The sequence below is a fragment of the Lissotriton vulgaris genome, chromosome 1_2 (genome assembly GCF_964263255.1).
Source record: "Lissotriton vulgaris chromosome 1_2, aLisVul1.2, whole genome shotgun sequence".
NCBI classification, from domain to species: domain Eukaryota; kingdom Metazoa; phylum Chordata; class Amphibia; order Caudata; family Salamandridae; genus Lissotriton; species Lissotriton vulgaris.
The window spans coordinates 322828710-322844820 of NC_141686.1; positions in this window are offsets into that span (position 1 = coordinate 322828710).

The window sequence follows — 16111 nt, forward strand, 5'->3', positions numbered from 1 at the left end:
GGAATTAACAACACCTAATTCTCACCCTCCCTATTTAGCATAGTATTTTATATCTATGAAGGTATCATTTGGGTTTTAGCAGGGCGGGCCCATACCTCAAAATCTCAGTGGCAGAGGATCACATCATCTTCCACCAGCTGTCTGCATGCGAAGCACCATCAAGTGTGTTACGTGTGTTTTCAGTAAAGCAATATAAAACCCGCTTAGAGCCTGATTTTGGCAGCAGCATGTGTGTTATGTCTATGGAGGTGCGAAGATCAGACCTCACAACAACACTGTGTCGAGTTATCCTTGGAGGCTTCAGCACTCACTGTGCAGACAGTGTACCAAGCAAAGCTGATATCAGAGCAATAACAAATTATTTCTCAAGTAAATCACGAAGCTCTTCTGGGTTGAAAGCTAAAACAACAATTATGTGTCGTGTGCAAAATGAAGCAAAAGGAAAAATGGCGTTTAAACATTTAATAAGCTCATGCTTACTTAACACAATATATAGAAACTAAATATCTATATGACAGTTTCGAGCATTTCCCCTAATGGCTCTTCTTCAGGACCTATCGGAAAACCTATTCCTATTGGTACCACTCCTCAAAGTCCTTAAATAGGAACCCAATAGATAGCATGTGATACGCATACCACTATCATACATACGGTAACCTGTAACATCATTCCTTATCTGTAACAAGAAAAGAACAGTGGAGAGTTTAAGAACAAACCGCTCATCAGCTACAGCTGACAAACCTTGGATAATATATAGGCAATGATGTGAAACACTGTGCTGTGAAGGTGCTTAATAAACCATAAAATACGTAATTACTCTGTGAGAAAACAAAATTAGCCCACTATCATTGTTTTTACACAGTAGGTGCAAAAATGGTGTGTCATGGTCTTGTCAGGGAGGAGTGGGCCTCTAGTCAACCCTACATTGGAAGAATGAGACACTGAATTGTCAACGTTAATATCCGTCAAATGGCAATCGGTATGATTTTACGTGAAGATAAGAGAATGAATTCCTCCAATCGTGGCTATCAGGAGATATGCCATGCAAAACGCCCTGCTTACTTACTTCGTCATGGCCGTCCTCTGCCTTTGTGTCTATTTCGAATCCCTGGAGACCGCATTTTACCGATGTATGTCTTGGGTTTCCATTTTGAACTGATGCGTGGCGGCTGCTTCCGCACATGTGTCTTTTTTTCACATAAAAACCTACACTGCTCAGAGACCTGAAAAATGGCCACCCGCCCCGGGTCCATTTTGGGATTTTTTATTACAAATGATATCTATGCACACAGGGAGTGGACCCTGTGGTCTCACATAGAGTTTGTGGGTGATAGGAAACGGGAGTATATAGGTACTCTAGGCTGTCCGTTATCTCCTATTTCTTCGACTGTTTAAAAAAAACACTGATCTGGTGTTGCTCACTTCAGTGTTGTAGATCCTCTGAAGGGAATAGTGGACTGGTTCATGACCAATGCATACACTCCTGAGAGGATGTAAAATCATAGAAAAAGGCCAAAGAGATATAATTTAGTCCTTGGGTATCAGTTCTAAGTTTAACAAGCACTGGCGTTGCCAATAGGTTTCGCATTTGGAAAGTTGGAGCTATTGGTTTTGTAAATGACATTTTATATTTATATATTGTTATTGACAATGCCAATAACGATATATAAATATAAAATGCCATTTACAAAACCAATAGCTCCAACTTTCCAAATGCGAAACCTATTGGCAACGCCAGTGCTTGTTCTTGTGACATCTGTTCCATTTTGCACACGTTTGTTGTGAAATTAACGTCGTTCTGCACCTGTGTGGATCAGCGCCTTGTAATATCTGTGCCACCCAGCAACCGCCTATTGAGAAATCATTTCCAATGAGCATCTGTCCCTTGTGGTATTGGTTTCACTTTTCACCTGCCCGTGTCTGCCTGGTGTGACGTCAGTGCCGCTGCTCTCCTGTGGATTGTGAATGATCTCAGTTCATGCTACATCTTTCTGCGTCTAGGTATGGTGACGTTAGAGCCACTTCCCACCAGTGTCTTGTGACATTAGTGTTACCCTGCACGTGTTTTGGATCTGACTCGTGGTTTTAGAGGCATCCTCCAATCTTCTGGATTAGTATGTCGTGAGATCAGTGATACTTTACACATCTCTTGTGACAATAGTGTCAATCTGCACGAGTTTGTGATACAATGACGCGCTTCAATCGTCTGCATTTGCATCTTGTGAGATCAGGGAAACCTTGCACAAATCTCTTGTGAAAACAGTGTCATTCAGCACGAGTTTACATCTGTCTCTTGTGATACAATGACAGGCTTCAATCGTGTGCATTTGTTTTTTTTATTTAAAATTTTTTTTTTTATTAGCATCATGAGTAACATCAAATACATATATATACAATATCAGACAAGTCATATGAGAAAAGGCATTGATCGAAAAATAATACTAAAAATCAATATTTCTGTTTGACCATTAAGACATAATTACTCCCCAAATTTCTTGTACCTTCCGTTTTTGCCTTGGTCCCTTAGTCATCGCTAAAGAGTTTTCCATATTATAAATGTCTTTAACCAAAAGCCACCATTCCATGACCGTGGGGGGATGACTTTGTATCCAGGCCCTGGCAATAGTTAATCTGGCACATGTAAAAAGTATATTCATCAAGTCACGAGATCTATTATTTACCCCAACAACTCCAATCAAAATATCCAGTTGCGTGAGTATAATTGGCGTAGCCAATTTGTTCGAGATAACACCAGCTACATCCTTCCAGAAAATGGAGAGCTCAGGGCATGAAAGAAACATATGAACGATGTTTGCCCCCTTGAGTGCACATTTAGGACATTTTGTGCGATCATTCAATTCGTTCAATTCATTATTACAAGCCCATTTTAGAATCCTGTCTGGTGAATAATACAGTTGAAACAAAGTTCTAAACAGCTGTAGTTTCAGACTAGACGATTGAACTGCGTTATTTAGGCTATTTAGTGAGGAGGTTATCATATCTGGTGTTACATTCACATCCAGCTTTGTACTCCACTTTTCTGCCACCTTACTAATATCATCCTTGTGTAAGATAGAGAAAGTCTTATAACCACAGCTGATCAGTGCCTTGTCAGAATCCCTATACATACAGCTCCAGATTTCGGATTCAGATATACTATCCAGGCCTGTTCTACGGATAATATAATCCTTGATCTGATTGTATTTAAACCAAGCCCTTTCTGGTAATTTATACATCATCTTTAGCTTTTCAAAAGTAGAAAATCCAGTATGGTCATACAGATCTCCCAGATTATTTATGCCATTATCCGAGAACATAAAACTAGCTGGATCATGAAAAACACCTGGTAACCCTGGATTATACCAAAGTGGTGTTTTGGCATGAAATAGGGAGATATTATTCCTATTAAGGATAGATCGCCAGATATTTACTGTGTCTCGAATCGTCTTGAACCGTACTCGTTTAAAGTAGTTGGGGTCATTGAGTCTGTACAAAAACATAATAGCCTCCTCCCCTAATATGAATTTATGAGAATAAAGACATTTGTCGGAAATAAGTAAGCTGCGAAAACGAGTTAAGAAAGCAGCCCAATAATATAATTTAAAGTCTGGTAACCCAAGTCCACCTTGGTCATAGGGGAGTTTAAGCAGAGATATCGCCCGTCGTGCTTTCTTATACCCCCATATGAAGCTGCTAATGATACCCTCCAGTCTGCTAAAATAAGTATTACATACTCTTAAGGGTATAGACCGGAAAAGATATAGAAATCTAGGTAAGATCTTCATTTTGATTAAGTTGATTCGCCCCAAGATCCCCATTGGAAGTTTGTGCCATTTCTTAAGAAGAAGAGAAGTTTCTTTTAATAAAGGTTCATAGTTAAGTGCAATTATTGAATCAAGATTAGAAGAGATTTTTACCCCGAGGTATGTTGCCACATTACATACTCCATCCATTGGTGTTAGTGAAGTAAAATTTGTAATTATTTGCGTTTTGCTGATATTTAATCTATACCCTGATGCCATACCATATTTATCTGCTTCGATACCTATACCTGATATCGCTTCAGGGACATTTGTAGAGAAAACCGCTACATCATCTGCATAAGCAGTTATTTTTAGTGCTTTAAGGCCATTTTTAAACGGTACGATCATCTCTTGCTTGTGCAATGCAATCAAGAAGGGTTCTATTGCTAAAGCGAATAACAGAGGAGACAGAGGACACCCTTGTCGTGTGCCACGTTCAATTGGAAAGATAGGTGAGCATTGTCCTGAGTAGCATACTTTACCCCTTGGTTGATCATACAGGGACTTAACCCATTTCAAGTACTGACCTTTTATGCCGAATGCAACCAAAGCTGCCCAGAGGAAGTCCCACCCCACGCGATCGAATGCCTTTTCTGCATCTAAAAGGATCATACCGAGTGGGGTGGGACATGTCCCCGCAACATCAAATGCCGCTATAGCAGTATTAATGTGAGCGGCAGTATCCCGTTTGGAGATAAACCCGTGTTGGAATGGTGAAACCATCTGCGGCATTAGTAACGCAAGCCTTGTTGCTAATGTTTTTGCAAATATCTTTGCGTCAGCATTAATTAATGATATAGGTCTATAAGACCCTCTCTCTTGTGGGGGTTTCCCCTTCTTAAGAAAAAATATAATTTGAGTGCGATTCCAGGATTTTGGAGCTTGTTCTCCTTTACCGATAGCTTTAATAACCATAATCAGGAGAGGAATTAATTCTTCCATGCATTTTTTATAAAGTTCTAGGGGGATTGAATCTTCGCCTGCAGCTTTTCCCAGTGCTAGGGAGTTAATAGCTGCCTGTATTTCTCCTACTGTTATATCTGCTTCTAAGTGATCAGCTTGCTCATCCTCTATATTCTGTACGACATTTTCTGTCAAATAGACTTTTATATTATCTCCTGTTGGGATTGTTTCAGGCGTATATAACTTTTGGTAGTATGTGGCAAACTGAAGTAAAATTGCTTTAGAATCTTGATGTAATTGTCCGTCGTCACCTTTTATTTCCTTAATCAGCATTTGGGCTCGGTCTTCTGCCACTTTATATGCTAAAATTTTTCCTATCCTCTCCCCACTTTCATATTGATTCAGCCTATATTTAGCTAATTTAGAAATGCTTTCTCCCTAAAAATATTTTTCAAAACTAATCTTGATTCCATCAGTTTTAAATTTAAATCTTCAATTTCTTTTGCCCTTGTAGTAGTAATAGTAGCTAGCATCTTAGATAGCCTCTCTTCGATATTAGATATATCATCTAGTAATTTTTTATTTTGAACCCTATTGGTTTTATTTTGCTGCCAAACATACTGTTGTGTAAACCCAGGGATGCTGGCCTTACATGCATCCCACACCATCAAAGGAGATGTAGAAGACCCATTGATATCAATAAAATCTTTTATATGTCCTTTCAACAAACTCACAAATCGTGTGCATTTGTATCTTGTGAGATCAGTGATACCTTGCATACGTATTTTGTGAAAACATTGTCAATCTGTACGAATGACGCTGCAATTGTCTGCATTTGCATCTTGTAAAATCCGTGACAATTCGCACACATGTCTTGTGAAAATAGTGTCAATCTGTACGAATGACGCTGCAATTGTCCGCATTACCATCTTGTAAAATCCGTGACAATTTGCACACATCTCTTGTGAATCTGTACGAATGACGCTGCAATTGTCTGCATTACCGACGTAATGCTGGCAAATGGCCGGAGGGAAGCCGGATGGGGGCGGGAGAGCCTGGTGGGGGGGCGGGAATGCGAGCGAGGGGAGGAGAAGTGTGGCAGGCGGAATAGGGAGATGCGCGGAGGGAAGCCGGATGGGGGCGGGAGAGCCTGGTGGGGGGGCGGGAATGCGAGCGAGGGGAGGAGAAGTGTGGCAGGCGGATTAGGGAGATGCGCGTGCTTGTGTGGTCACGTGACCCGCTTTTGTGGTCACGTGACTCACATGCACTGTGAGAAAACCGCAGTGGTTTGACGAGTCGATTGAGCACTTGAATTTTCGCCTATTACATTCGCAAGCGAATGATAATAGGCGATATCATCTGTTAGGCTGCGATGCAAGCGGGTTTGTGGAACTGCAACACTGAGTGGCAGGCGCAATTAAAGCGCCTCTCTTCTCAATTAAGAGAAAGCTCCAGCAATAGAGACTTCTTTAAGACGTTCCCAAAGAAAAGAGTCTTGGGCAAATGAGGTTGCAACTTATACAGGTGTTCCAGATATTGGTAGTGATGTTAAAAGTAAAATGCATATTATATGAATACACATATACACTAAAACAACGTAATGGTTAATTTATGATTTCGTCTACTTATAGCATTTTAACACAGTTAAAACAAATCTTAGCTATTCAAATAAAACACGAGGTGAAGAAAACTATTATGAAATAAAACTGAAATCTCGCTGAAATTGACCTGTTAAGGGTAGCCACAAAAAAACAAAGCTTCCGCCCAACTGTGAAAAAAGGTTACTTTCTACTCAAAATGGACAGCTTATTACCTCACAATATATATATATATCAATATATATCAGGACTTAACAACATATCGTTACATAACGCATACAAATAAATTCTAATGTATCCGTATTGATGCCACCAGCAGTGTCAATAGCAAAGAAATAAATAAGGTCACCGACTAGGTCACTTAAGGAAGCATCTGTTGCTTCAGTTTGATTGAGGGAGGTTATAGGCACAACCTGTGTTACTGCTTCCAAATCTAAGGATAGCACAGTTAATTGTCCTTGGCAGAGCGTGTTTCTGTTATATTTGCCAACTGATATTTTTCCATTACAGTGCAAACCGGTATTATGTTGTTCAGTGAGCATGTGATGCCAGCAGATCCGGGTTCAATCCCTGCTCAGTTCTGACAACATTTCCTGCAAGTAGTTTGAAATAAGCAGAGAGACAAATAAACAACACGGAGTGAGTACCTTTTACCTAAATCAGAGTACAATGAGGGAAAAACAGAACTATAGACGCCCATGCAGCTGAAACGCAGTTTAATTTATTTTCATTATATTTTATGTTCTGAAGACAGTTTTATTTAATTGAAATATTGTGGTAAAATGTCCTTCAAGTGTGCAGTAGTATCGAAAAAGTGCTGCAATACCAAGGCTCGCCGACAGGGGTCCCACACAGGACAGTGGTTGTAAACAAGAATAGGCATTTTCCATGCTTTGTTCTCAGTCTTGCTCGATGAACAGAGCTTTTGGCTGTGGCGCAGAAGGTCAACTCGACTATTCTGGCAAGTCCTCTGCGAGTTCAGTCATGCGTAACAAAATATACATCTACACATATGTAAGAAATTCGTTGTAAGTAAAGTAAGAATATCCACGTATTCGAGCACGCAACAAAGTCCCAGGCACGGTATTTTAAATGAAACGCCTTTAAAGTGGAGAGCGCCTTACAAAACATGTTTATTGTAAATTATGTCAGTCGACTAAACACGTTGATATTTTAGTGCGCTTGAACCGATCACCAATCCCAACAAAGTGATGTTGGCCCACTGCGCGAGAGGCATGTGACCAGGGCCAGTGCGGAGACCTCAGAGTCCACGACTCACCTGGGGCTAGTAACACCTTCTTGAAAACGGCGCCGCCTTTTGTCTACACTGCTTAGAAAAGACAGAAGTGCTTACGAAGCGCTATATAAAATTATATTATCTATCTATGTTGGCTAAAGAATGGATAGCAATGCAGTATGGCTGTACATTCCCGCCAAAGGTTTTGGTGGCTTTATAAATGCGAGTCTTGAAAACGCTGTTGTTATTGAAAATATTTGTTTTTCTGTAGTACAAAGGAGAGAAGAAGAATTAAGAATTGAGAATAAAAAAACAACTGGTTTTGTTAAAAAACATATTTTACTGTCTGTAGAATGGAGCGCTCGTTGAAGCTGACCTGACAATGTGAACTAAACACCGGCGCTGCCTGCATTACAATTCTGGTGTTTTGCTAACCTTTCACGAATTAAATGTTGTCTAAACAATGGGAAATGGTAAAACTCCGTAGAACGGCCTGTAGCTTTCATCGTCTAAAAAGAGTGTTATGCTCAGAGGCTAACGCACCGGAGGGATGCAAATCATGCAGAGAATAGGTCCGGCACTGATGACATTGTATGAGATGCGCGGAGGGAAGCCGGATGGGGGCGGGAGAGCCTGGTGGGGGGGCGGGAATGCGAGCGAGGGGAGGAGAAGTGTGGGAGGCGGATTAGGGAGATGCGCGTGCTTGTGTGGTCACGTGACCCGCTTTTGTGGTCACGTGACTCACATGCACTGTGAGAAAACCGCAGTGGTTTGACGAGTCGATTGAGCACTTGAATTTTCGCCTATTACATTCGCAAGCGAATGATAATAGGCGAAACCTAAAAACCCATCTCTGCTCTTTTTCGAGAAGCCTCCGTTCACAATTGTCTGTATTTCTAGTGTATTCAAGGATCACTCATTTGAAATCCAGGGGTGTATGCTTAAGGTCCAAAGAATAGACTGACATCTTCGTTCTGGTGCTTTGACACCTGATATTGCTGTGGTGCTCGCATATTCTGGTTCGGATTTTGCGAGTGGTCATGCCTACATGATGCAAATTGCATGGGCACGTTATCAAATAGACTACTCCTGAAGTGTTGCAATTTGTAAGATTACGCAGTTCCCACCTCATTCCATTGTTAAAGATCACTGTTTTTAGGTCTCGCCTGAGCCAGCGCACGCGCTACTCTGGCGAGACTTTTAGTATGTGGTCTTCAGAAAATGCTAACACGCGCTTTTACTTGTGGCAGCCTAGAGCTTGCGGTTACGCGCGCTCTTACAAGCAGAGGCGCCATCTGGCTTTCCTCTCTCATCAGCAGCCATTGTCTTGGCCGCCACTACCTTCTGTGTTCACCCTTCCGTCATGCTCTTTTTTTATCCCCCCCTTCCCGCTTTGCACTTTCGCGGCTGTGTCACTTTCACGGCCACACGGATCTCTCACTGTCTGCGTGCTCATTTTTACATTATCGTTTACTTCATTTAGCTCTGTTCATATACATGAGAAGCTTTTGGACGTGAGGTAATCTGCCACTTTGAGGGGTATTTGGTTCACCAGACATTCAACATGCTAAATGTTAAATTTGTTTTTAAAAATGGCTTTAATAAACCCACATTTGTGTTCCTGAAACTTGCCAAATGTGTTCTAATGAATCGGTACCTGGAGGTTAATACGTGATGTGATATAAGGCTATTTTGATTGCCAAACAAGTTTTTATTAAAAGAGGAAGGGTTAATAAAGCGTTATCCTGTGACAAAAAAAATGCGTTACTCCATATCTTTAATTGATTGGAGGAACTAATTCTTATTATCGTATCCCTTCTTTGGTATCCATGGCATGCTTTGTGGAAAGTGAAGATGTTTAATGCTTTGCAGAATGTGTTTCCTCTTAATGAATTTCGTGGTTCAAAACTGCTGTGTTATCTTCGAGGAAGTGGAAAATTAGCAGCTTGCTTTTTTCCTGAGAAGACCCTGCCTTCTGCTGTATTTTGATTTCCAGTACACTATATCCAGATGGTTTCTACAGCATTGTGTGTGCGTTAGTTACCCTGTTGACCGCTGTCTCATAACATCTAATAATGTCATTTGGTTTACCCAGCATAACGTGTCCTACGGTAGGACACGTTACGCTGGGTAAGCTGGGACTCCAACCGACACACACAGTGCACTGCCACGAACCCTTATAGCACACCTGAATGCTGTAATACCCATTTGTAACTGGTCAACTACATTTTCAACCAGTGTTAACTCTGCTGAAGAAGGCAGCATATTGCTTGTCTGCCACTGTCTGATGCCGACCCTCTCTCTTCCCGTCTGCAGGTCACAGTAAAATTAGAAGGGCCTGAGTGGAACATCTGCGTGCTCCTTCATGCTCTTTTTTTATCCCCCTCTCCCGCTTTGCACTTTCACGGCTGTGTGGCTCTCTCACTGTCTGTGTGCTGTGAGCTCTTGACAGGACATGTTTTTGTTATTGGTCATTGTACATCTTAGTGCATCTAGAGCGCTCCTGACTTGGAAGATCACCACAACCTTGATGCTCGCACCATTACCGCTGTCTAGATTGTTCAAACTACGCCAATATATTTTCTTGTGCTCCTGTTATATTCACAGCTGAATGTGCTTTCACAGCACTGGTTTCCTGAAGAGGTCAAGGGTGCCATCTATTGGGTAAAATTAGAACTGTTTCCCGATGTTAGAATTTCACAGAAGTCCATCTGTTTTATACAGCGTCTTTCCAATCACCCCGCACTCCGTGATAGGGGTTCACCTTCACCGTGTTTTTCCACACCAGCTATCTGCCCGTCCGTACCCTGACGGTCACATGTTTGAGCCCTGTTCAACCTTTTATTTTTAATCGGAATATTGAAGAAGTGGCATTTAAATTGTCTATTTTTTTTATTTTTTTTCATTTTTTTTATTTTTTAAGAGGTTGGTGCAGCTCGTACAACACAGCAAAGATTTTAAAAAAGAATCTTGAATAGAAAAATACAAAAGCATAACATTACATACAAGCTACATAAATTATTGTTGCAAAAAAGATACGTGCAGCGCTAGGGGGTGGCCGCATGGCGCTCCCATGCTCGTGACGGAACCGCTCCGTCACCAGCATAGCGCGACCGAGTCTGGTGACGGAGCGGTTCCGTAACCAGCATGGAAGGGGTTAAATTAGTGATAGAGTCTCGTCTACATGACTTAATCTCAGTTGCCGAATGGACTGTTGGTTTTCAGCTGGGGGTGGGGGGGTGGTCAATAATCAAATCAGAAGGTACAGCGAAACCCATTTGGTTCCACAAAAACGACGGAGTGATGATAAGGTTTGTTGCTAAATTATAGAATTTTCAGTCAGTTGATCCTTTATCAAATAGCCAGCAAAGTTCAGTAAACCTAATCAATCCAACAAAATATAAATGTGTATTTGTTGCATAAATCATTTGAATTCATTACTTGGAGATATTGCTGTGTTGCGACACATCAAGTCTCTCTCAATAGTAGACACCGCCTCCCAATGCTGGTTTACATAGTCCCGGTGTGGTTCCACCTGGCCCCAGTCCACACGTAGTTTTTTGTACTGGTCCCTCTTGTGATCATACTTCTGGTCTTGATCCTTCTGGGCCTGGTCTCATACTCCATGTTTTTTTGGTCCTGGTACTTTTTGGTTGCCCTGGATTTGACCTTCCTGCTTCTGGTCTTGCTTGTCCTAGTTTTACCCAGGTTTTAATTCTTGTTTTTGCTGATTAGGAATTTTTGAATCTTGAGGCAGCATGAAAGAAAAGAAGAGACCAATAGGGTCTCAGCCCTGTACTACGTTAAGCCACCTGCTGCATAGATCTTTGAGTATCCAGTAGCTTTCAAGACATGCAAGTGGTAGGTTATCTCTGCTGATTATGCATTTGCTGAAGAGCTGTGCATATCACCTCTGATCACTATACCTGCTTTAAAGCATAGGGGTAACGTGTAGGTCATGGGATTGTATTTACATACCATGGGTTAGTAGGTTAATGATCATGTCGAAACCTCCTTGTGTTACCTGCAGATCACATTTTACAGTCCTGATAAAATAGAGGAAATAGAAACGTGAGCACTTTAACCACCATCATGTTACTTGTTAGACATTTGTTTGAAACTTTATAGCTTTTTAGTCTATCTTTTGTTATTTTAAGGTTAATGAACAAATGATTTCTGCAGTGTAGTACTAAAAACACTGTCTAAATTACAAAAAAATCTGCTCGTATTGCAAATTGTGTTGATGTATATTATGAGTGTACACAGATAGACACATATATAGTTTGTGAAAGTCTTAACCATTCTTAATTCAGTTGATCTGTTGGCAATTTCTGAAGTGACGTGAGTGTATCTTACCTCCTCTGGCATAGCCAATAGGTCTCGCTTTTGGGACCTTATAAGTGTTTAGCCATGCAACAGTTGATGTTGTTGCACCAAAGATATTGTGCTGCATAACTAAATACTTATAAGGTCCCAAAAGCGAGATCTATTGGCTATGCCAATGCTTGTTGTGATTCTGGTGAGGTGGCAAACGCTGCAATTCCCGCAAGGATAGTGGCCCATTGGTGTTCCAGTAATAGATTGACTCACTAGTCTCATGTTCGTAAGCCGGGGGTGGTTGGGTGTACTAGCATATCCCTCAAGCATTATCCTTTTCTGTGAGAGAACATTGGCTTGGGTATATGCAAACTGCAACTGTTCAAAATCCGCCAGAGTTTTTGGATGACTTGGAGACTCGGTCTGAAGCTATTCTGTATGTGGTTATACAGCTAGGTCTTGTTTCTTCTCGTTCACTTTGTGTAGGACGGTGTTCAATAGGGTATTCCTATGGTTGTTTAAGGCGTGTTTCTTTGCTTTGGACGCTATTCCTCTGGGATAGTTCCTTGCCATCAATTTCTTTGTTAGTTGGTCTGCCTGTCTCCTGAAGTTGTTGAGTTTCGTGCAGTTTCTCCTGAGTCTTAGAAATTGTCCAAACAGTAGATTTTGTTTCAGATGTCTAGGATAGAAACTGTCATAGTTCCATCCTATTCATGGTATGGGTGAATCTCAGTTAGGTGTTCTGTGTATTGAGCCATGTTAGGAATTCTTCAGCTGTTGACTCATTGCCTTCCAGATCACAAGGATATCATCAATGTATCTTTTCCACGTTTTTATGTGATTGAGGAAGGGGTTGGTTTGATTGAGAATTTTGTGTGTCTCCAGGTGATGTACGTACAAACCCGCAATACTCGGGGCAAATGTGCTCCCCATGCTAGTCCTGTGTTGTTGGAGGAAAAGCATGCCTTCTAAACGAAAAACAATTTCGGTAAGAGCCCATCTACAGCATTCTTAGACCAGGTGTCTAGGTGTAATATAGGTCCAATTTGCTTTGATGAGGTCAAGGGTTTCTTGAAGGGGCAGACTGGTATAGAGGCTTTCGACATCAAGTACGATCAGAATATTGGTGTTGAGATTGAATGGAAAATCCTGTAGGAGACACAGGACTGCCTTCGTATCTTGCAGGTATATATTAGTACTCTGGATAAGAGGTCTGAGGAAGGCATCCTCAAATTTCGAGAGGGGCTATAAAATAGAGCCAATCCCCAACACAATCAGTCGCCCTGGAGGGTTTGTTAGTGACTTGTGGATCTTGGGAATGGTGTAGAATTAGGGTGTGGTAGGGTTTGTGTTGACTAAGAATTCCCCTTCTTTTCTCGTGATCCATCATCTATCTATTGCGTTCCTATTTGAGGACTTTGAGGAGTGGTACCAATAGGAATAGGTTTTCCTATAGGTCTTGAAGAAGAGCCAATAAAGGAAATGCTTGAAACATGTTTTGAAGAGAACAGACTCATTATAATCTACTCCTTCAAACACAACCCATGATTTTTAAACACACCGTCTAGAGGCGGGAATAAAACAAGAGTCCTACTAGTCAGGTATTTTTAACCTACCACTACTTAGTTTCCACTTCCCTCATCTACATTGTGTTTATCACGGATTCCATCTTCAAGTGCTCCTGCATAAACATTTGGTCATCTCGATCCTCAGCGGATCAGGTTGAACCCTAATGATGAAGCATGCCACCAAGGGACAACCCTGGTGGGTGAGGGTTCTGTAGGAAAAACTATTTTTTCCTAAACAATCGCGGTGGAGATTTAGTGCTTATTTACGCAACCTTCTCCAGGCTGGGTTTTTCTTTTTTTTAATACATAGCTACAAGGAGGGTAAACCCAGTTTCTACCTCTTTCACCCCATTTTTAGCTGAATGGCCAGTTACTGTTCAAGGGGCTGGGGCCAAGGATACGTCATCTGTCCTGGATTAATCGCAGAGGCCAAGGGGAGTAGCACACAAGACCAGGCTCAAAGGCAACTCGCATTGAATGTTGGGGTCTAAGATTACAACTACACAATCATGCACCATCCAGGGAAAGATCCAAACCCTGCTGACTACTTCTCCTGAGTGCCTCTACAGTGCCATGGTACAGCTTCCAAGACGGCTAAAGCCTATATAAATTTTATTGTGAAATGAAGGACACAAGATGCCATTTCGCTGGAACAAATTGTCACTGCCATGAGTCAAGATAGTGACATGTTAAAACTAAAAGATATTACACATCAGTCTTGGAATCAGCACACTTGACCTCTTACCTGTGACATTGAGTTTAAAAATGTCAAAGACGAAATGTCCATTACTCAAGAAAGCATTTTCCTAAGAGGTATAAGAAATGTTATTCTGGAGAGTCTGCAGCACCACAAAATTGAAGGGGACCATGAAGAACATCGTGGAATTGTTGCCACAAAACGAGGTCTCCGAGACAGAGTCTGGTTTCCTCATCTCGATGAGAGATTTGAAAGAGCATTGAAGAGTTGTGTTCTCTGCAACATTCCTTATATCGAAAACCACTCCACACACCTTAAACATGTCAGGATTGCCAAAGCATGTATGGCAAAGAATTGCAGTTGACTTCTTCGGTCCTCTTGACAATGGACATCACCTGATGGTGATTACTCCCGTTTTCCATTGCTAGAAGATCTGACATCTGTCGATGAAGAATCATCAAGAGATTACACAGCATCTGCGCGACATAGGAGGTTCCTGCAATCTTAAAATCGGACAAGGGCCCACCTTTCAACATTCGAGAATTCATAGACTTTCTCAGTCATCAATGTGAAGCATCAGAAGAGCACACCTCTTTGGTACTCTTAAGAAAGCTGTTCAGTGTGCTGCATTGGAAAAGCTCGACCTTAAAACTGTCTTGAATTCTACTCTTTGAGCTTACTGTGCGACCCCTCACTCAACCACAGACGAGAGCCCAGCAACCTTAATGTTCAGGAGAGCCTTCACGACCAAGTTACCTCAATGGACCACCAAAAGATCAAGTACAGAGGGAGAAATCTGTGTAAAAGACTTGGATCGTAAAAGGAAAATGAAGGCCTATGTAGACAAGTGCACACATTATTTTCACTAAAAGAGATTGAGTGCTTGTCCGTCAACCTAGAAAATGAACATCTGATTTTCCCTTTGATGCTGAGCCCTTTCATGTTATGTTGTGACATGCAAAGGACACATAGTAACTGTCCAACGTCCTGGGAAGTCCATTACACGAGATTAGTGGTATTTCCAACGAGTGGCTCGTCGCTTTCCGGGCTCTGATGTCAATGTAGAGAGAGACTGGGTCTGAAAGGATAAGTGAAAACCCCCTGACTGCTGCTGTTACTACATCGCCAACACAGACCTAGGGCAATTCTGCTGTCTGTCTCCAGTTTCCAAAGACACGGTCAGGACGAGTGATTAAAGCACCACAAAGACTTATTAAAGAGCTATGATTGTGTATGTATTTATTAAAAAAATGTTTTTTTTAACAGAAGGGGAGCTGTACTGTCCTGTTAGTTCGCAATAAACTGAGACGTAAGCGTTAGAGAATAGTGAAGGGAATGCTGGTTTAGAATGTTGAGTTTGCAGTTAGACGCAGATGAATAAAGAAGTGTTATACTAATCTCAGTGTGTGGTGTAGTCATTAGCGTATATACAGGCTGGAGAAGACGCTACATTACTTGGCAGGGCTGCATGGTAAATCGCTGCTAATGTACTATAATCCGGATTAAATGGAGCCAAGTACACAACTGTAGAACTGCTGCCCTTTTTGTTCATGTTAAATCTAGACTAGAAAGCACTAGGGAATCCTTGCCAGTGATAGAGCCCTTTATAAATACACATAACCCAACTTTTCTTTGGTAACCGGTGTTCTCATTATAACCTTCATATATCTGTGACATTTAATAAATGTAGCTCCTGCATTTATGCCCGTGAAGTATGGGTCACGAGTAACTGCCCCCTAAGCACAAAAGACATACTGTACAGAAGCTTGCCCCTATATACTCCTTACTAATACCCCCCTCCCTAAAACTTAGTCCTGCTGATTTAATTGCCTGACCCGAAGATGGCCGTCGTACAGAGCTGACCACGCACATGCGCAGTTTTGGGTTCGAGTGAATAATGCAAATTGCTCCCGCCTCTAGTAAAAATTCTTGCCGATGATTGGCAGCGGGCTGTTTCCGAATCGTCTCATTGGCTGCGCACTCAGCCC